Source organism: Lithobates pipiens, unplaced genomic scaffold, assembly GCF_037356315.1.
Source record: "Lithobates pipiens isolate NorthernLeopardFrog02 unplaced genomic scaffold, aLitPip1_a1.2 Scaffold_27, whole genome shotgun sequence".
In the NCBI taxonomy this organism is placed as follows: Eukaryota; Metazoa; Chordata; class Amphibia; order Anura; family Ranidae; genus Lithobates; species Lithobates pipiens.
The window spans coordinates 43,997,785-44,012,370 of NW_027507788.1; the positions used below are offsets into that span (position 1 = coordinate 43,997,785).

The 14,586-nt window shown below is 42.0% G+C and overlaps 1 non-coding gene across 1 annotated transcript; it reads left to right on the top strand.

Annotated features, from left to right (window-relative positions):
- Nucleotides 1–10,755: 10,755 nt before the first annotated feature.
- Nucleotides 10,756–10,862, top strand: LOC143934702 (U6 spliceosomal RNA). Its single transcript, XR_013263343.1, has one exon. It is a non-coding gene; the product is annotated as a U6 spliceosomal RNA (small nuclear RNA).
- Nucleotides 10,863–14,586: the final 3,724 nt, after the last annotated feature.

Below are 14,586 nucleotides of genomic sequence, written 5' to 3' on the forward strand. Positions count from 1 at the left end.
CGCTGCAGCCTGTGTCTGTATTGGGCAGGATCCGTCTAAGACCTGCCAGGGAGACAAGGTTCCCAGGTGTGGAGCGAGCCGCAGCCATACAAACAGCCCTGCAGCTTCTAGGGGACATGGAGCAGAATGCAGAAGACCCGCCGCAGTCCTCAGGTATGGAGCAATCAGGAGCTACTGTCTCCACTGCAACTATTCTGGTGGCCATTGAGGAGAGTAAAACCATGGCCATGGGGAGAATAGATTCACTGGCCATAGAATGTGGCCTTATCCGCCAGGACATGGACAAGTTTAGAGGGCGTGTCACTGCGGCTGAGAATCGTATTTCTGATATCGAGGATGCTACAGGGGCCACCTCCCAGAATGTCGCTGACCTACAACGCATGGTTAAAACCCTGATGGCGCAGTCGGAAGATGCCGAAAATAGACTGAGCCGATATAATGTGCGCATGGTGGGCCTTCCTGAAGTCGTGGAGGGCTCACAGACAGCCAGCTTTGCTGAAAATTTCTTTAAAGAAATCCTGAATTTACAGCAAGTCTCTCCAGCATACATTGTGGAGCGTGCTCATAGAGTCCCTACCGGTCTGAGACCACAAGGCGCCTTGCCCAGACCATTCTTGGTGAGGTTTCTACATTATTGGGATAGAGATCTCATCCTTGCTGAAGCCCGGAAGAAACCACAGCTCAGATCTGAGAATACCACCCTGCATTTTTTTCCAGATTTTTCCCCGGAGCTGCAGAGGCGCCAACACACATTCGTGGAGGTTCGGAAGAGACTTCGGGAAAAGGGACTCATATATAGTATGCTGTACCCGAGCAAGCTCCGTGTTGAACATTGGGCTCTGTGAAATTCTTTGAGGTCCCCTCAGATGTCTCCGATTGGCTGGATACCTTGGATTGAAGTGAATTTTTATTTGTGTTTCATTCTGTTTGGATAATAAAAACAGTGTAGCGCTTCGATAATAATAAATGTAAACAACATAAATTATAAAAATAAATATAACAAAAATCACATAGATGTAAGTGCCTGAAAATGAAAGTCCAACATTAGGCGTTCAATCCACTATGTTGATGGCATAAGAGTGACCAAACTGTCACAGAGAAGAGAAATGATGTACTAGACGAATGTATTCATGCTGGTATACTTGATTGTAAAACATCAGAGAAAAGTAGATAAATACTTCTTACCGGAACAGTTGGACTCACACAGTCATATGACGGTTGAGTCTAGAAGGCTTAAGGTCACAATCTGGGACCAAAGAGTGTAAGGAGAGAGGTCAGTTGAGCTGATGGAGGAGCTCCGGGCGGTTGTAGGCTCAATGATGGATCCCTCCAGATGGAACTTCAAGGTGTTCAAGCTCAAACGCAGCCCGCTGTACCAGTACTCCAACCTCCCCCAAATGAGAAGGGGGGGTGTTTGTGAGGTTTTAAACCAAAGCAATGAAAGAAAAGAAAAAGAGGCTCCACATGGTGCGGGTCAAACGATAAAAAGACGTTGATTTATTGAAGTCAAAAGGTAATAAATGACTTGGTGATCACATAAAAAAGCAAAAATAAAATTAGAAGCAATGTGGGGTGCCAACAGCTCGCCCGACGCGTTTCGACATATGTGTCTTCAACTGGGGCATGTTAACATGCCCCAGTTGAAGACACATATGTCGAAACGCGTCGGGCGAGCTGTTGGCACCCCACATTGTTTCTAATTTTATTTTTGCTTTTTTATGTGATCACCAAGTCATTTATTACCTTTTGACTTCAATAAATCAACGTCTTTTTATCGTTTGACCCGCACCATGTGGAGCCTCTTTTTCTTTTCTTTCATTGCTTTGGTTTAAAACCTCACAAACACCCCCCCTTCTCATTTGGGGGAGGTTGGAGTACTGGTACAGCGGGCTGCGTTTGAGCTTGAACACCTTGAAGTTCCATCTGGAGGGATCCATCATTGAGCCTACAACCGCCCGGAGCTCCTCCATCAGCTCAACTGACCTCTCTCCTTACACTCTTTGGTCCCAGATTGTGACCTTAAGCCTTCTAGACTCAACCGTCATATGACTGTGTGAGTCCAACTGTTCCGGTAAGAAGTATTTATCTACTTTTCTCTGATGTTTTACAATCAAGTATACCAGCATGAATACATTCGTCTAGTACATCATTTCTCTTCTCTGTGACAGTTTGGTCACTCTTATGCCATCAACATAGTGGATTGAACGCCTAATGTTGGACTTTCATTTTCAGGCACTTACATCTATGTGATTTTTGTTATATTTATTTTTATAATTTATGTTGTTTACATTTATTATTATCGAAGCGCTACACTGTTTTTATTATCTTATCTGTTGAACTTCGTTTGTTTTTGGTGTTGGCTGCTGTTGTGGCCGTTGTGGCCATCTTTTTACAAACTATAGCGCAGTGTTTTCCTTTTTTTGTATTTCATTCTGTTTGGGCTGAGTTGTCATCCTCCCTTCCACCCCACTTTTTTTTCTCTTCATAATGCTGGAGACAAGGCCCTTGTTCTTCATTTGTTTTTCTGCCACAATCAGTAAAAGGTTGACTGTACACTGGCGGGTGCATATGTTTTGACCATACTCCTATCCCTGTACGGACCTTGTTTTTTCTGTACAAACATTCCCTTCAAGGAGTTGCAGCATATATATGTGTATAGCTGCTTGGTGCTCCACGGCTTCAATATGCATGGAGCCAGATGCTCTCTCTACAAAGAGTACTCACAGAAGGCGCATAGTGCCAGTGCCCACCCTGTTTACTTTTTTGTTCCCTCCTAAGGGACATATGGAATAACTGTTCAAGACAAATATTCCATTTTTGTTTTTTTTTGGTTTTGGGGAGCAAGTCTGCTGGCCATAACAAGGCCCATCTCATTGTTAAATATGGACTTCAAAATACTGACCAAACTGTTAGCAACTAGACTTATGTTGGTCCTGCAGCATGTTATTTCCCCTGACCAAACAGTTTTTATGCCCAAAAAGGCCACGGACATTAATTTGGGCAGGGTTTTCACCCACACTCAGTTGGGCCCAGATATTTATAGCGGTGGAATACTGGATTTTCAAGATTTGGAAAAGGCCTTTGATTCCGTAGATTGGAATTACATGAGGGTGGTACTGGAGGTATTGGGTTTTGGTCCTGGGTTCTAGAAGTGGATCGACATTCTATATCATTGCCCCACAGCAGCCATAAAGTTAAATAATATGCTATTCGAATTTCTTCCAATATTTAGGGGTACTCGCCAGGGATGCCATTTATCCCCAGGTCTTTTCTCCTTCATGATCAAACCCTTGGCAGCGGCCTTGCGAGCCTCTGAGGAGGTACAAGGGATAATGGTGGGTAGCTTGACCGAAAAAAAATGGCACTGTACGCAGACGATATGGGTCTATTTTTGCGAGACTCCAAGAATTCCCTATCGGCAGCTTTGGACATCCTAGATTGCTTTTCGCACTTTTTGGGTCTGAAGGTCAACTGGGGTAAATCCCAGATTCTCTCAATCAGGACGCCATCCCCCAGATGTGAGATATCAGTGGATTGTCCCTTAGGGTAGAGGTGGTCAAATATCTGTGGCTGCGTATCTCCAACTCTGTATCAGACTTTATTGCTTTGAATGTCGACACTCTGACACTCATAGGTAGAGTGAACTTAGTGAAAATTAAATTTTTACCTCTGTTTTTATATATATTTCGGAATTCTCCTGTTTGGATACTGAGATGTGTGTTCAAGAGAGTAGCTCATAACAAATTTTCTGTGGCGGGGCGGCACCCCCGAATTAAACTCCGGGTGCTACAGCTGCCGTGGAAACAAGGGGGACTGGCAATCCCAGACTTCCACAGATATTTCTTAATGGCAGCTAGTATTCGTACAGGTGGTTTACCATCAGGTGGTTTACAATACCTGATGATGACACTGCTAATACACTAGAGGCGGCTGTTGGTGATTCATATGAGGCACTGACACATCTTCCGTATTGGGGTGTGGGGGCTCCGTATCGACTTATGACATCCATGCTTACAACCAGTAGGACATGGGGAGCGGTGACCAAGATGGGTAGCGCTTCTGAGATCTCTCCTCACACACCACTTTGGAAGAATCCTACATTAACACACTTCTACGAGTACCCTGATCCAATCATCTTGACTAAATTTGGTATTAAGACGCTGAAAGACATAGTGGGTGGTGGGACACTTCTGCAGTTTGACGCTCTGAAAACTGCGTTTAATCTTCCCAACACTCACTTGTTTCGTTATCTTCAGCTCAGACGTGCATACAATGCCCAGTTTGGAGATAATGGTATTACCCTGAAAATGAGTGATGTAGAGTCTCTGCTGAGGGAGGATACTTTGGACAAGGCCTTGTCTACAATATATAAACAAATGTTTGGTGAGGGAGGAGATCCCCTTGCGAGGTGCAGGGCGATGTTGGGTGAGGTGTTCCCTCAGATGGATGAGGATGACTGGGACGATGTGTGGGACATTCATTTTACTAGATTGGTCTCTGCTAGGGACCAACTCATACAATTTAAATTCCTGCATCGCATATATCTTACTCCAGCTAGATTGGCTAAGATGTTCCCTACCCAGTCACCTGGTTGCTGGTGCTGCAGTTCCCTCAATGCTGATTTCATGCACATCTTTTGGCAATGCTTGAACATTCAAGTATTTTGGAAGGAGGTCACAGAATGTATAGCAGAAGTAACAGCCATTCCTATACAGCCTACAATAGAGGTGGGCCTTTTGGGACTGGTGGATAATCTAGTCCCAAAAAGAGTAACTCGTACGTTGCTGATGATCCTAATCTATTACACAAGAAAAAAGATAGTGCTGTCATGGAAAAAGCCTAATCCTCCAGCTGTATCAGCGTGGAAGAGTTTGGTTAATAGGGCTGCACCCTTATACAAGGCTACATACATTAGCAGTGGCATACCAAAAGAATTTGATAAGGTTTGGGGTAGTTGGATGAATAGTGAAATCACCGTGGCAGATTGAGTGATACATAATAGTATGCACCTGTGATGGGCTCTTCAGCATGTATGTAATTATATGCCATAATTATGTGTACCATTGACTGTTAAGGAGAAAAGGGGGCCTTATTATTATTATCTTGATTTTTTCACTGAGAAATGAGTTCACTGAGTTAATGCTGAAGAGATGTAAATAATTTCTTTTGTGTGGCCATTGGGGTCTTGTATGTACTTGTTCTGTTAAAAAAGTAATAAACAACACGAAAAAAATAAATAAATAAATAAATATATATATATATATATATATATATATATATATATATATATATATATACATATATATATATATATATATACATATATATATATATATATATATATATATATATATATATATATACATATATATATATATATATATATATATATATATATACATATATATATATATATATATATATATATATATATATATATATATATATATATATATATACATATATATATATATATATATACAATTTTGGTACTACTATTTTATTGGTATAGATACCTCTAAAGTCCCGAGGTATGTGACCTCTAGTCCCTTTTCTTTTTTCTAATACAAATGGGGATGTTGTGTCTTGGTTTGACTCCTCTCTTCTAAATTTGCTTCTCTGATTTTCTACAGTTGAAAGTGAACTTTCCTGATACTCTATTGCTGTGGTATGACATCATCACACTGATAGTTTGGTGATGGGTTAGGTCAATGGCGAGCATTCAGAAGACCCACATACGTATAAACAAAGTGGTGGGGCGGTTCGTGGTTAAGAATGGAGGCTTAGTAATCAGGCATAAGGAATTGGAGACAAATGTTGGGCTCTATTTGAGGAGGGAGTTCATCTTTCAGATGTGGGGATTGACCTCTGGACAATGGGCTTGCAGGAAGGTATTCAAAGGGCCCTGCGGGTGTGGATGTGCCCTCAAGAGTAAGTTTGTCACCCTTTCTGGGCTGTGGGGGTGTTGCTTGTTGGTCGGTGGCAGTAAAACGTTTGTGAGGAAAAAGGGGTGGGGGACTCATCGTCAGTATGAGCCCCTCCGATGTATTTCAGCAAGGTGGATGGAATACGGTAATGGTGGTGCAGTGGGAAAGGGGGTATCTCCGAGCGCTACAGCTGGAGGCCTAACAGGTTTTAAAATGGTCCCGCAGTGTGTGTTGGTATATATGGTAAAAGGTGGGTTGCCGTCAGAGACCAACAGACTGGGCTAAAATGTTTATGGTGTGTGTTGTTTCTGTTTATATTTGATATTGGAGTTATTTGGTTGGATTATTTAACCAGTTTCCAACCAGCGCATGCCGATGTACGTCGACAGAATGGCACGGGCAGGCATATTGGTGTACAGGTACATCCAATTTTTAATGCCGCCCTGCCATCGCGAACGCGCCGCCCGCGGCACGCTCGCGTGTTGCTTGGGACCCCCGTGAGTCCGGTCGCGGGTCCCGCAGACTCGATCGCTGCAGGCATACCTGCGATCATCTCACGGGGCGGCTGAACGGAGAGATGCCATTGTAAACAGCATCTCCCCATTCTGCCTAGCAACTAGTGACGCTGATCTCTGCTCCATGTGATTGGAGCAGAGATCAGTGTTCACTAAATGAAAGCCCAGCCCCCAACAGTTAGTAACACACCCCTAGGAACACTTAACCCCTACACTGCCACCCACTGGTTAACCCCTTCACTGCCAGTGTCATTTACACAGGAATCACTGCATTTATATAGCAGTGATTGCTGTATAAATGACAATGGTCCCAAAAATGTGTCAAAAATGTCCGATGTGTCCGCCATAATGTTGCAGTCACAATAAAAATCGCTGATCGCCGCCATTACTAGTAAAAAAAAATTATTAATAAAAATGCCATAAAACTATCCCCTATTTTGTAAACGCTATAACTTTTGCGCAAACCAATCAATAATCGCTTATTGCGATTTTTTTTTACCAAAAATATGTAGAAGAATACGTATCGGCCTAAACTGAGGGGGAAAAAAGTTTTTTTATATATTTTTGGGGGATATTTATTATAACAAAAAGTAAAAAAGAATGCGTTTTTTTTAAATTGTCGCTATATTTTTGTTTATAGGGCAAAAAATAAAAACTGCAGGGGTGATCAAATACTACCAAAAGAAAGTTCTACTTGTGGGAAAAAAAGGACGTCAATTTTGTTTGGAAGCCACATCGCATGACTGCGCAATTGTCAGTTAAAGTGACGCAGTGCTGAATCTCAAAAAGTGGTCTGGTCTTTGACCAGCAAAATGGTCCGGGGCTGAAGTGGTTAATAAAGGCTGTTATGGCCAGTTATACTCCAAAGCAAGGTGTGGTCTCAGTTATTTTAGGTGGGTAATAAAGTGGGTGGGAGTATAGGTCCATAACAGTTGAATACATGGGGGTAATTTGGACTACATTGGTCATGCCCGCTTTTAACAGTCTTCCACAGATCAATACCAAAGGGGCCAACATCATCTGTTAGAAGACTCACTGAGGGCCACTGATGGGCAATAATAAAGTGTGTTGCCTGAAACTGCTGTTTATAGAGCAGTATTTGGAATGGTCCATTACACATTTCAAGAATAAACCATGTATTGCCAAAAATAGAATATATGTGTGAATTGGTAAGGGAGAGGTCAGATGTTGTGATGGTATGGGCGCATACTGGAGAGTAGGGCCAGTAGTAGGGTAGACCTTCAAGACAGGGGGAGTATCCAGGAAACACCACGGTGCCCTAATCATAGGGCCCTGTGAATAGATGGTGGAGGCAGAATTTGTTTCTGGTGGGAGCTGACGGAGGTTTTAATCCTTTCCTTCTCTGCCCAAGACTAACAAATAAAAACAAAAAAATGAGTTTTGGCTATACCTACGCTTTAGGCTCCATTCACACTTACAAATGGGGCTGTCAGCAATTACATGCAGGAGATCCTATGGGAGTTTCTGGCGATTGGCTGCAGGCTGACTGCTCTCACAACTAATTCATGGAGTGATTATTTGTGAATAATCAGACATGGATGCGAACTGTTTGCGTCTATGGATTATCATTCACAGGTAATTGATCCATAAGCGATTAATTTCAAGCCTCCCATTGCTTTCAATGGGATTGATGCCCACATCTAATCACAGGGAAACTCTGCTGCGTCTCCCGCATGTAATTGCTGACTGCCCCATACACAATTGTGAGTGGGGCCTAAAGTCTAACTCCAGGTTCCCTTTCACCTCATATAGAATCGAAAATACAAGGCTTCCTCTGATTGACTGAGATAGAGAGGCAGTAGATGATGTCACAATCTCTACCACAGCCAAGTAGAGGAATCCTTGTATTTACTGATGAAATACTATGGCTTCCTGTGAATGAGCAGCACTTCTTGCAGCAGTAGATGGGAAGTCCCCATACTGCTGCTCGAACACAGTGCTGTAAACTGTATTTAATCGATGCAGTGCTGACAGCGGCTGCAGCAATTTGTAAAGGAAATAAATTGTTTGGGTCATCTTGGCCCAATCAAACTATTTATAGTAAAACTAAACATGGAGCTAGGCTTAGTAGTATATCAGCTTGTACCTTTTAAAAATGTGCAAAGTGTAAGCTGCTATGTTTCCATCCTGAGAGGTTCCCTTAAAAAAAAAGGTGAACTGTAGACTAAAGTTCAATTTCAGTCACCCTTAAGCACAAGCCTAATGGCCCAGACCAACAGTAATTACTATAATAGCAATTAGCCTACCTACACCTATATTCCGGGGTTTTGCCCCAGGTAATGGTCAGTTTTCACTGCAATATTTTATTTTCCCAGGACCATCCAATGTTTTGATGTCTGGTTTAATAAATGGGAAACTGGGTGATCTCAGAATCCCATCATTGCTGCCAACAATACCAAACAAAAGAAGATCAGCCGTTTGCTTTAGCAGCACCAAGTACAAAAAGAGACTAACAACATTGGCAGAGAAACAGGACATTTGGCCCGACACCTTGCATTCCTGTTAGCAGTTGAATAAAAGAGGGGCTCCAGCCCAGATCACCAGCATTTTCATTCAATTATATTTTCTGCTTAGAAAGCATGGCAGAGATATAAAAGCTCATGTAACTCTGGACCTGGCATCACAAGTGAAAGCTAGTCATTTTGTAATATAAATAATATGAACCAAATAATGAAATGTTAGCACTGTTTAAGATTTGTGTAAATGCACAGTGTAACGCAGACTCATTCATGGCATGTACAACTGTAGTGCTACCCCAGGAAGAGCCACTGGTTTGCTGGATTCTTCTCCCAGTGATTGATTACCAACACGAGAAACACCGTCACACCTGGAACTTTGGGAATAGGTTTTAATAAACAGGCAAAAGACCTATAAGGGAAAAGGAGTTACTGTTAGAGAAATACAAAGCAAACGGCTTTTGAACAGCCTCAACTATTGGCACAGGCAATGTCAGACAATATCACAATAGATAATGACTTTACAAGAAAATGTGTTAATTGGAGAATTGCCTATAGTTCTGCCGTTGTTGGGACCCTTTACGTCTCTCAGTGGAACGCTCACTCACTCAACAGAAATTACTTGTTATTCATTAAGTAAAATAACAACACAGTCCCCTCTTGGCAGGCATCCTCTTAGAAGTAAATAACAGCACATAGCAGCCAGTCAGGCACTCAGTAATGTTTATAGGCCTCTCCTTGCCCTGATGATTTGCTGAGGTCTTACTATGCGTAGTCTGTCTTGATTGCTTATGATACATTTAAGATGGATGAAGACTGAAGATAGGCCACAGCTCTGTAAACTTCTTCTTGTGGCTCTTCCCGTATTTTGTTGCTCCCGAGGCTTTCTCTATGAACAGTCTTTCTGCATCATGGTTCTGGGCACAATAGTATATGGCCCTCACACAGCAGCAGCCTCATGGTTTAGGCTTACCACCACTTGACTTCCCCTACAGCTCTGTCGATCCAGTTGGTGAGCTTACATTTTCAGCTCTCAGCAGCAAATTGGAATCCTTCTCAGCTCATTACTAGGGGTGCGCCTCTACCCTTGTCTGTACTGAAAGCCAACCGATGTCCTTCTGGGTCCTTTGACCTCCCTGTGCTCTGTCATTTGCAGCTCTTGCACTTGCTTCGGAGTGGCTTAAAGGGGCCACTGGCAAGAACCACATTAACCTCTTATCTGTTTCTGTCTTCAGTGTCTTTCATTCAGATCACCTTGTAACAGCCACCTTCTTCATGAATGCATTAGGATACAAGTGTAGCCAGTTGTAATGGTTTAGAAAAAACACAAATAAACAAGGACTCCTAAACTGGACTAGACTAGGAGGAGAATGGTGGACACAGGGCCAGTGCTGTACCTCCCATTTGTCACTTGCTTCCCAAACCCATAAACAACATTCTACCTGTAAGGTAAGAAGGAAGGACACCCTATGGTACACAGTATGTAGGGAAAATAAACACCCCTTTCATATCTCCATTTGCCTGGACCAGATAGAATTTAGGTGCAAAAAAAAAAAATATATAGGTCAAACCCGCAAGCTCTTGTTTCACCTTTTATTTCCCATGTATACCAGATTTTCAGTACAAAAACCTAGTAGTTGGATTTGTGGTTTGGTCCAGAAAAAAAAGCCCCCCCTCTCACTTGATATGCTTTGTCAGATATTTCTACCTTGATATTTTCTCTTTCAGTTTTCTGATAAGTACATTATTAGATCGTGTGCCTTGAGACTATATGTATGGTGCCAACATCCCACATGGTCACATAAAACAAACAACCAGATAGATAAAAATAACACTGTACTCGCTTCTGCAGGACATATACTAAAATTGGAACGATACAGAGAAGATTAGCATGGCCCCTGTTCAAAGGTGACATTCAAATTCATGAACCGCTCCATATTTTCTGGTTACATTCGATGCATACTATACAGTTAACGTCATGAAGTTTGGGACCGTGGTGTGAAACAACTCTTTAGATTATTATTATTTTATTTTTATTATTATTTATTTGAACTAAAAATAACACAACTTTATTATTATCAGATTAAAATCTAACAATAAAGAAATTCTCGGGCTGAGTATTGAATCAACACCCTCTGTTACCCTTATCAAGCACATCATTTGTCAAGCCCATCCATGGCATATAGTGTGTCTAAATTACTGACACGCTTCAAGTCTTAAGCCCCATACACACTATCAGATTTTCTGAAGATTTTTGTCTTTACCAAAACCATATAATATGAGGTCAAACCTTAGGAGTTTCAATTTGTATGCAGTCAGGCCCTTGCACTACATGGTTTTGGTAAATCTGAAGACAAAAATAAGCAGAAAATCTGATAGTGTGTATGGGGCTTTACTATTCCACAAACTCAAATAAACTGTATATCTAAAAACAATCTGGAAAACAGAAATATACATGCTAATGTATATAGGACTGTTGGAGGTTTGCTTTGCGTTAAACCCCTTTCACACTTGGGCATTTTTCAGGTACTTTTGGGCTAAAAATAGTGCCTGAAAAATGCCTCCCCTGCAGCCACAGTGTGGGGGGCCCGAGTGCTTTCATACTGGGGAGGTGCGCTTGCAGAACGTTAGAAAATGTCCTGCAAGCAGCATCTTTTGGGCGGTGCGGGGGAATCAATGGACACTGCTGCCAAAGCGCCTGGAAAGCGCATCGGCAGTGGCTGTTCGGCACCGTCGCTTTGCGGGCGCTTTTAACCCTTTATTTGGCCACTAGCGGGGGTTAAAAGCGCCCCGCTAGTGGACGAAAAGCGGCGATATAATAGCAGAAAAGTGCAGCTAAAATTAGCGGTGCTTTGCTGCTAAGGCCCCCGCCCCAGTGTGAAAGTAGCTTTATACTTACAGCATTGAAGAGAGTATGATACTCAGCTTGCAGAAGTATGTTAAGGCTCCATGCACACTGACATGAAAAAAGTTGCTTCTACAGGAGTTTTGTGTTCTGCCTGTAGAAACAATTCAATGTTATCCTATGTGTCCATGCACATTAGGACGTTTACAAGCATATTTTGAGATCAACGTTTAGAGGCAGGAAAAAAAAAAACCTTCTCATTCGTGTTTCTCACTGGCAGAAAAAAATTCAAGCTCCACTAATCTCATATACATTTTGTACAAAAAATGCTCTATATAAGCGTTTTTTACTCCAAAGAGAACAGATGTTTTTGTAAGCCCATTGTACATGGAGCCCAAAGACATGCCAATCTGTACATTTCTATGATGATCTGGATAAGAGAAAATGTTGTAACATGCAATCGTTTGTAAGCTAACACAGTGGTGTTGATGAGAACAGAGGGTGTTGATTCATTAGTCAGCATTTCTTTTATTGTATGATTTTAATGTGATATTATTGTAGCGCCATCCCCCGAAGGAGCCGCTTGGTGAATTTGGATTCTCTGATCTCTGCCTCAACTCTAATGGCGTGTACACACGATCAGAATTCTTATCGGAAAAAGCTCTGATGGTTTTCCTGGCGGAATTCGGACGGAATTCCGCTCAAGCTGTCTTGACTACATACTGTCACACCAAATTCCGACCGCCAAGAAAGCGGTGACGTCCACCACATGCAATGAGACTAGAAAAGGGAAGTTCAGCACCACGTACGGCACCCTTTGGGCTCCTTCTGCTGATCTCGTGTTTATCACGTGTTAGTAGAAGTTTGGTTAGAGACGATTTGCGCTTTTCAGACTTGTGCTTCAGATCGTTCCTGCTCTACAGTTTGTGATTGTCGGTGCGTATCTACTTATCAGTGTGTGTAGTCAGTTTGCATCAGTTTGTCATTGCGGCCTATATATTTATATAGTACACTTTGATTTTCAGTGCTTATTGTCCGCTCGTTGCTGATTTGCATTTCGTTCTTTCATGCCTTGCTGTTTATCAGTGCTTTCTGTTAGTCCGTTCTGACCAGCCGACCGATTTGAAGCCATGTTGCGTGTACGTACTCGTCATAGAGTTCGTGCTGTGTGGGGGCTTGGTGTTGGGGTTCTTACTTTGACACAAGCCCAGTCCATGAACAGGGTGAGGAGGAGTTCATGGACCAAGAATTGATTGCTCCAGCGTGACTAATTCTCTCATATGCCTCTGCTGCGTGAGATCCGTGAGAATAATCCTGATGATTTCAGGAATTATCTTAGGATGACGGACCCCGTTTTTCACCGTCTGTTGGCTTTGCTGACCCCTTATATCAGCAGGCAGGATACCTGCATGCAGCAAGCTATCTCTCCGGAGCAGAGGCTAGTTGCCACATTGCGGTACTTGGCGACAGGGAGAAGCCTTCAGGACCTCAAGTTCTCGACAGGCATCTCCCCCCAGGCCCTGGGGATCATTATCCCAGAGACCTGTTCTGCCATCATCCAGGTCCTCCAAAAGGAATATATGAGGGTAATTTTCTTCGTTTAACATCACATTATATTTATTTACTGTTTGCTAATGTATTGTATTTCTTTCATCATTCTATAATTAACATAATTGTAATAAGCTGGGAATTTCCTCTTTGTCCTCATGCATGTTGGATTTTTGTATGCTCCTTTTTTGTCCTTCTTGCATAGTTGTCTTCACTAAGCTCCCCAGCATGCTATCCTGGGCCCATATACTCCTAGTCTAGTCACTTAACAATGTATTTTGTCAGCTCCATTGACCACACTATAGAAGACCTCAATGTTTTAGTTCTTAAAGGGAATTTCAGAACTATCCAGGAAAGGAAAACCTTTGAACTAAGAATGATAATTCTTTTTGACACAAAAAAGAATGGCCTGAATTTAGATATAGGTTTCCTTACTCATTATACTAAAGTTTTACAACCCCCTCTGTGACTAGCACCCCCCCCCCCTCCATTCCATAGCTCTCTCTCTGTCTTATCTCACTAACTCTTCTGCTATCTTTATTGCCATTGATTTGTATGTGGTTTTTTTTGTTGTTTTTTTTTGTCTTCTTTCCCTCAGAGGTGTTTTTTTTTTTTTTTTGGTTTTGCTTTTACATTCTGCTTAAAAATTTGTAAATCAGTACTGCTTGGACCTTGAAGAAGGAGACATACCCCGAAAGCTTGTCCTGAAAATTTGTATGTTAGTGCAAATGAAAAAAGTATCACGGACAGTACTCAATTTTCTCTATCACAATTGCACTAATACGGCTACAATCACATTAAGTATGATGGAAGATACTGCATATAGCTGCTTAAAGAAGCAGTTAACCAACCTGATCACAAAGGAAACACAGGTCAACAGTGACATCTTCTTTCTCTCAAGATGCAAAAAGAGGAATCTCATACCACAGGGTCTCCGGATTAAAAATCCTTGTGCAAATACACTGAACTCTCCTTATGCGGAAGGACTCTGCAGACATACCAGCGAAAGGTTAAGGAACAACCTCATTCATAAACTGTATGGTAAAAGGGAAACAATCCGGAAACAAAAGCAGTTTAAACCTCAGCACCATTGGACCCTACAAGCATCAACCAAATTAAGAATGAAATTGAAACCTTACAAAGACAACTGCAAAAACTTGCCATGAACAGGAAGGCAAAAAAACTCCAAAAGCTACACCAAGAGCAGACCTTTTGAATACAACTTAAACAACAAAAAACAAACACAACTTCTACAACTCCTGCTATCAGCAACT